Genomic DNA, 8356 nt, shown 5'->3' on the forward strand with positions numbered 1-8356 from the left:
AACCACAGACATGGAAAGGGAGGACTCATCAACAAAAAAAAAATAGAAAGAAAAAAACACCAAGGAAAAAAAATTAGAGAAGGGCTTGGCAGCCCTTCCAAACCCATGAAGCAAACAAACATACTTAAGCCTTTGCATTATGCCTCAGAGCAGGGCTGCACGCATGGGTTTCCCAGCAGCAGGGTCCTGTGCCGAACAGTGCCTCCCAGCAGCGGCTGGGAAAGCAAGTGCGTCATTCACGCGAAGGGAGGCAGACAGGGTGGCAGGTCACCCAGCCCCGCTAGAGCAGCTGGGGACAGGGGAACTCAGTGGCAGCCGCTCGGCAGAGGGGGAAGGGAGCGCCCAAGCACCGTACAGCACTGCAGTGGGAGAGGGGAAGAAGCAAAGTGCTTTGCCAGCTTCCAGAAGAAAGGAATAAAAATTACAAAATGAGTGCCTTAATTGCAGAGTAGAGATGTATCGTCCCCTCTGCTCTACACCCCTGTAGGGATGTGCCACGCAGATGTCTCTGGCTGGGGCCGTTGCCAGCAGGGCTTTGCAGAGGCTTTGTCTCTGGATAGGGACTGTGCACTGGCAAAGAAATTACGGCTTTTATGCACTTGGTAACTGCAATTGCGGCTGAAGCTTTATGTTCCTGCGTTGCTAGAAGACAGCTTGTTCCCCCTTCCTCCGTCTAGCCTTCGTGAGGAGACTGAAGCATTATCACAGGCTGAATAAACAGATGAGGAGAGAAAAGACCGATGAGTAAAAGCACAGATTTGACATTGGAAGTGGAGGTGAAGGTATCCCCATAACACATAGGCATCACGCCTGCAGGCTGAGTTGCTGGGAAACAAGAGCCAGAGGCAGCGGCTGCAAGGGGAGGAACGTAACTGAGGCCACAGCATCACCTCGTCCTTCCTTGGACGCTTTCTTTGGTGCCTGGAGGAAGGTCACTGTCATGACAGCAGGAACTGCGGTCTGCGACACTGTTCAAGCAAGACAGATTAACTCTCAAGGAGCAGCATCTCAGCAGCCCTGGGGCACGTGAACCGAGCGGTTTGGCTGTTGGTGCATAAAGAGGAAGGTACCCAAAAGACAGTCAATATTGCGAAATTCACCCCTTTGCCTGAGGACAGCCCTGAGGCCATGAACCGCTCACCTCTCCTTTTGCAGGATGACCCTTTTTTACCGGGAAGCGAACAGGCACGTGTGTTTGCCAGCCTTCGGGGTTGGCGGGTGCCCCTGTGCCGCTCCCCCCAGACATAGTGCTTCCCTCAGCCTCAGCCCATTTTGCACAGCTCTCTGCGCCCAGAAGGGGAGATAGCACTACCGTACCTTTTCTGCCTTGCCTTTGGCATGAGAGGAGGTGGACTGAGGCAGTAATTAATTAATTTTGTTCTGTCACGGAACAGGGGAGTGAAAAAAAAAAAAAAAAAGGAAGTGTTGTTGCGGGTCCCCCCAAGACTGACATATTTTGGAATATCTGGCAAATTGAAAACATTTGGCTTCAGATTAAGTGAAATGTTTTATTAGGTGGAAAACAAATAATTTCCCGTGGGGGGCATTTTCTACAAAAGCCAAAGGAATCAGACAAAATGGCTCCCAAGGGAGCTGAGACTGTTCTCGGAGCTGCAGAAGAGAGGTGGTACTGTGTGGGCGGCACTAAGCAGCTGGCCATGGAACCACACTTACTCTCACCTTAGGAGTCATTGGAAATGAAGTAGAGCAGCTTCAGCAGAAACAGTTAGAGGTTCCTATTACACAGGGCAGAGAACCCCCAGTGCTAGCTGTCCATCACGTACAAGGGAATCCCAAGTTCAAACCCCACGTAAGTGACCCAGACCATGTACTTTTATCTGTCCCCGTTACCCTTTCTATTAGAGGGTCCCAATCACCAAACCATCAGATATGCTACATATGTCTGTCGGGCTTCTCTTTTGAAGCCATCCCACCATTTCTACAAGACATAACGGAGACAGCGTAGCACAACAGCCTGGTGACTGAAGCCCCTGGGCAACACCCCTTGCAGAAGAAGGCTTGGGCGTGGGTGTCTCACACCAAAGGGTCTTCTGCCTTTGTGAGTGTTCTGGAAACCCTGACAGTAACTAGAAGCCCGTTCTACTTAGGAGACCAGCCTGAATGATCTGAAACATCTTGTTACTGAAAGACCAAAAAATAGGTTGGTCTACATTTCATTCCTAGATACCTGAAACAATCTGCTTGTTTTTCCCTAAATTAATCAATCATTTTGAGCAACCAGGTACTGCAATCTTTGGCAGAAAAGAATACAAAATCTGCTAAGAGATTTTGTATTCAAAAAAGGAACGTGCACTTATTTCTGGTTTTTCTTTCTCTCATGGCTTTGCATTAATTATTCTTTCCTTTGGTCAGTGACCAAGATGGACACATATTTTGTTGATGACATGCAACTTTGTCAGTAAGCTTTGAACAAGGCAAATCAGCTGTGTGGCAGAACCCTAAGTTGTGCAGTACCAGGCAACGCTCCCAAAGAGATGGGAGCAAAGCCTCCTCTGTTCCACTGATATGTGAGATCAATGAGGGTGCTGTAAATACTAGACGGAAGGCCAACCAGATCTTGCATAAACAGCATCAAGGTCTTTTTGTGTCAGCAGTCAGCACCTCAGAAAATTACCTCATGACAAGGTTTTCAGGGAGAGAATAGTCCTGCACAGCTTTCTAGCTTCTTTGACGTCAGTGCTTGCAACATGCTCTTACTGAACCCGCTCTCCTTCAGGGCCGATTTATGCTTGTTGTAATATTCTTTCCAAAATATCTTACCGGGGTCATGGGAAGTGCTATGCAGCCAAGTCAAGTGACAAGCATCAGCATGTTGTCAGTATATGAAAGCAAAACCAAACTTTTTTTAAAGGAATTAAAGAGTCTAATGGCTGAGCTAATCTGAAAGACTTCCAAAAGAAACTGCAGCTGGTAAAGGAGAGAAACTAGATGTTTTTACCTCCAGTTACCTCAAACCAGGACATTCCCTTAGGTGGAACTCCTTAGCACCTCAGATACAAAGCCAAGCATAGCACAGACAGCAACAGGATGGCCAAACAGGGATCTGGCATCAGAACATGTTATTCCCAGACTAGCTCAACTAATCCATCATTTCTAGCACAGCCTCAGAAAAAGCTGACTCCCTGTGTTGCTTTTGCCGTCTATATAATCTATACAATCAGGAAAACAGGTGGATTTATTGTACTTCCAAACCAGTAATGCCTCAAGCTGTATTGCATTCCCAACCCTGTGAGACAGAAAGGTACTACCGCCCCGCTTTGAAAATGAGGTGCCTAGAACAGGTGAAATAAAACTGTTTGCCCAAGTTTGCACATAAAACTGACGGCAGAGCAGCTGAGTCCAACCCAGCTGGCCTGTCCTTAGGTCAGGACTTTTAACACTCTCTTCCCAGCTTGACCTGAGATTTGATCTAGAAGGTAAATACTGACGGATGTGGGTGAGTTTTTCATTTATCTTGCAGGACTGCAGTTCTTGGAATTCACCTCGTTAAGATCTCAGTCTCTGCTTACTTATGGGCAGCATAATTGCTGCACAGAGAAACCAAGCACCCCACAGCTAGTATAATTGCAATATCCTGTGAAGCCACTTGGAAATGAAGATGGTAGGCATGCCATGGCTTTAGAGCCGTAATATTTCATCTTTGATTTCCTTCCATAATAGGATAAAACTGTATAGAATTGGGCCATAGGATGTCTTTAAACATTAGTCAAACTTCTCTAGGGGTTTCAGTTCTCTGGGGTAGGGTTTTTTTAAGCACTAAATATACCTGTGACCAAATTCCCAAGAAAGTAACATCTCCTGAATGTAGAAAACACTAACATTTTTTTCAGTTGCTGTTGAGCTTCAAACTCATTCTGTAGAGACAGAACACATCAATATGTTATCAGAGCCTGTAAAACAATTTTCTTTCTTGCAAAGGGTTTTAGGAGCGGCCAAACACATTCTGTGCTTAGTCTCCATTGAGTGAGCCTCCAGCGCCCACGTGCAAGTAAACGTCAGTATACACTGAATTTTACACAGAATGAAAGCGACTGCTATCGAGGAGTATAGTGGTTGCCACAATGTCTCCAGCTACATCCGCTCAAAATCTCAGTTACAATAAGGTGGAAGTCAGATCTCAGGCTAGCTGAATAATAGGATTCCCCTTCTGTAGAAATTTTTAATAGCTTGAAATGTAATTTCAAATAGACATAAAAAAGGTTTGCAAGTTTCCTGTGAAACAGAAATTCTGTAAAATTTAATATCAGAAACCCTGATACATGGTATATCATGGTGTATAAGATATTAGATGTAGCCCAGGACTTCAGTAGTTGTTGAACAAAATTACTACTGTGTTTTCCCCCCCCAATATCACTGCTGCTTAACACTGATTAGGGACAGCAAATTTATTTGGGAGCAAGCGAAACTGAAGAGTCGCATCAACTTCACTCAAGAGCCGAGTTTCCAGGTTCTACAGCACAAGAGAAGTCCCATCTCGGCCAGGCAGAGGATGCCAGGACTGTGACTACAGGGCAATAATTGAGGGGCAAACCTTGGAAGCTGTGTTTCTGCACAGCGCCGAGGTCAAACGCATGATACAACAGACAAGTTATCCAACAGAAGACTGGCAGTTTGTCAAACCACATAGGTTTCTGTGAAACATTTCTGCTTTAGCACATACACATTTTCTAACCACATCTTCTTTTCTGAAACATTCCTAACAAGGTCTATTCCGTTATGCTTGCTCCCAAGATTGCAATTTCTCCTCATACAGGCTACATGAGAGCTGCCATGAGGACCTTATCAATGCAGATCCTTTGAGCATGCAGATGGACAGTCTAATTCTCTCACCAGTAGCATCAGCTGTGGCAAATCGTGCGCTCGTGCTCCCTTAACCAATTTGTCATGGTACTTAGAAACACACTGGGCCACACTAAATAGACGGCATAGGCCAGCTCCGCAACTCTTCATTAATTACTGCAGAGTCATAACCGGGCATAGGTAGATGCTTTTCAGAGGGGAGCCACAGAGATCAACTTTGTTTTGGAAACAGCCACCTGGGTAATCCAAAAAAGCACAGGACAGCCAAGAAAGAAAAACACATTCTAATTAACCACTAATGACTGACTTTCCTTTGTGTCGGACAGACTGTGCTGAACAAAGCAAAACTGGAGCCTGGAGTATTTAAACAAAAAAACAAAGCAGTGCATTGAGAGACTATAAAAGGAAGCCATATATAAGAAATCGCATTTCTACATCCTTTTACAGTACCATCAAGGAGTACGGAGTACTTGGTACAGCCACAGTATTGAGGAAGCTGAGCTCTCACACTGCAGAAGACATCCTAAGAGGCATAGGATGCTCTGCAAATGACTGAATTTTCTATCAACTTATAACAGAAGAAAAAAGTCACCTTGGTTCCTATGATCAAAGAGGTCACATCAGTGCATGAAGACCATCAAGTCCCTGCTGTCACAATAGTCATTGCCAAGTCATTGCTGGCAATCAGGGATGCTATACCCAGAGTACAGCCTGCAGAAACAGCAGGACGAAGTGATAGGGCCTCCTAAATACATGGCTACATCTTCACCTATGGTATAAGCACAGCTACAAGCACAGCCCGCTCAGTGATCTGCTCCCTCATGGACAGCCCCCAGCCTGACTGCAGAGTAGCCTAAAAAGTGTGCCTAAGCACATGGCATCCCCGGAGATGGCCTCCAGACCCACTCTGAGATCACATACGGCTGGCTCTTGCAAAAGTCCTCCAGATACAGTAGCGCTTACACCTCTGAGCACTCTTTGGAGCAAGGATTGTTTCTTGCTATTGGCTTGTATCAGGCTTGTAGCCTCTGGATGTTTCTGTCATAGGGGTGATTCTTGAACCAGGAGGGCCTGGGTTAGCTGTACTAGATACATTTGAGTAAAAGCACTGAAGACATTACCATGGCTCATTACTGAGCAGAGAACAGCCTCGTCAGTACAATCCCACTATCAGGCGCCACATTTCATGCAGCAGAAGGAAGATAGCGACCATGAGAGATTTTCTCTTCTACAAGTTCAAACTTAGAAGAGTTAAAACAAAAAGGGCCTCTGCCCCAGCTGCATAAATAAGAATATTTCCACGCAAAACAGGACTCAAATGGAGGTTAGATAAGCAAGGCCTTGGCAGCAGGAAAAACAAACAAAGCCAGTCCCTGCTACACCCACTGAGAAGCAGCTTGTTTTGCCATCAGCAGTTTGTCGCACAAGACCTACAAAGACTCGCAGGCAGGCAAGACCAACTCAACAAGGTTTCTGTGAGCACAGCCAGGAGGAGAAATGGCTCCCAGCAAGGATTACCTCAAGCTGGATGTTCCCCGTGTTGTGACAGGAGGGCAAGGCTGTAGCCAGTCCAGGTGGCCCAGTAGCACACCAGCAGGGAGACGTTCCTGGCCCTGGGCAGAAGGCTCAGCTGAAGGCCACCCTAGTTCCTGTGCACTGTGTCAGTTGAGAACAGGGTGCTAGTTTAATCAGACCACGCAAGTTCATGGCAATCCTCATTCCCCTCAAAGAGGCTTTCCTCTAATAACAGCCCATCTTGGGCTCAGGCGGTGGGTTCTTCTGCTGAGATCTCAACACTAAGCTGAAAGCAAGAGGTACGTGGGACCTAGGCAGATGTCGGAGTGCTTACGTCCCCACACCTCCCCAAGGGATCCCAGAGGTCTAGGACAGAGGTCTGCCCTCTTTCCAGTGCCCTCACAGGAACAACATTATTCGCAGGCACACCAGGAGAAGGTACAGCCCGGCGCTGCTGCCAGCGGCAGCGTGGCTGTGCCGAGCCCAGCTGCACCCACCAGCCACCTCTCCCCTCTGGGACACCTTGGCCTTTCTGCCATGGGGAGGCTGGCTGATGAATAGCTTCTTGACTGAAGGGATGATTCAGATACAGCTCTGGCAAGAGGAAAACCTCACGCTACAACAGCGGCACAGAACACGGCGTCTGTTTGCTGCTCAAGTCTCCTTTTCTCTCCCACACCCCCTTCAGCTCTCTCCCTCTAATTTTATTCCCAGAGCCCAAAGATTGCTTTTAACAAAGACGGTTGAGTCATTTCCCAGCCCTGATGTGCCATCTACGAAATGCTTCAGATGACTGATGTTTTAAGAAAGAATCCAGCCTGTTCCCTTGCTGCACTTCTTAAAGCCACTGAAATGGAGCAATTATACCCAATTTCTGTGACAAAGAACGAGAAGTCCTGTCATTATCACAGCTTCCCCTTGGAAAGGCGGTGGGTGAGAGGAGGAAATACATGAGCAGTGTCACAACAATAACAGGCTGATGCATGCCATGAACTGCAGCCGGCTGTGAGTCTGCACCAGGAAGGTGTCTCTTCGTGCGCAGAAAGAATAAAGCCTGTGAGAGATTCACCTGGGTGTTAGAGGAAGGCAGTGCTGTTTGATGGTGGAGCAGGGGTGACCCTTTAGAGGACCCCCTGCTAGATAGCTGCCACTACACCTGGGGCCCGGCACTGGGATCTCTGTACAGACTCCACAGGGACACTAGACACGACCCACTGGACTCCCCATACCTGGGCTCAGCGGAGCATGGCATACTCAGGACCTCCAGGACAGGCAAGGCCGCTCCATGGGGAGGTGCTTAACAGATCCTTAACTCTGCCTCTGGAGTTCCAACCCAACACCTGCCTCTGCCGGGACAAAATGCTGTCAGACAGCCATCAGGTAACCCTTGTATGAGACGACAGAACATTTATGCATCCATCCCTTTATTCACATCCACCGCGACAGAATACATATACTTTTGCCTTTTATTCCCTCCCCTACATAGTCCCTTTGAGATGCCGAAGGTCAACAGAAGAATGGCCATGCCTATGATCCCCAGGCAACACTGGCATCTGCTGTGGGTGTTGGCAATGCAGTGCAGGTAGCACCTCCTTGCTTAGCGCTTCGATGGCTACCTCAAGCCACCAAGAACCACTCAGTGCACCCCTCCCTCCCCGCAACTCCTGATATCAGTCCCCACAACTCTCCCGCACTTTCTCAGTCACTGAGTTTCTCACACGAATAACGATCCACCGCTGCCTGGATCAGAGGATGCCTGGCGTGCTCTAGCGTGCCTGCGCTCTCACGTGCCTCATGGCAATGATGGGCCCTTTCACGGGAGCATGGGGGGGAGGCAGCAGGCAAAGTAGCTGCCAGTAGCACGGCTCTGCCTCTGCTCTCTACTCTACACGGGACTTGTGTGCAGCAGTTTGGAAACCTCCAGCTTTCTTCAGCCATAGCACGAGGCTGACAGAAAAAGGAAGAACAAGTAGAAGAGACAAGGAAAAACTCTCAAACCTGAGCTTCCTCACGTCTCCCC

The sequence above is a fragment of the Rissa tridactyla genome, chromosome 4 (genome assembly GCF_028500815.1).
Source record: "Rissa tridactyla isolate bRisTri1 chromosome 4, bRisTri1.patW.cur.20221130, whole genome shotgun sequence".
Lineage (NCBI taxonomy): Eukaryota > Metazoa > Chordata > Aves > Charadriiformes > Laridae > Rissa > Rissa tridactyla.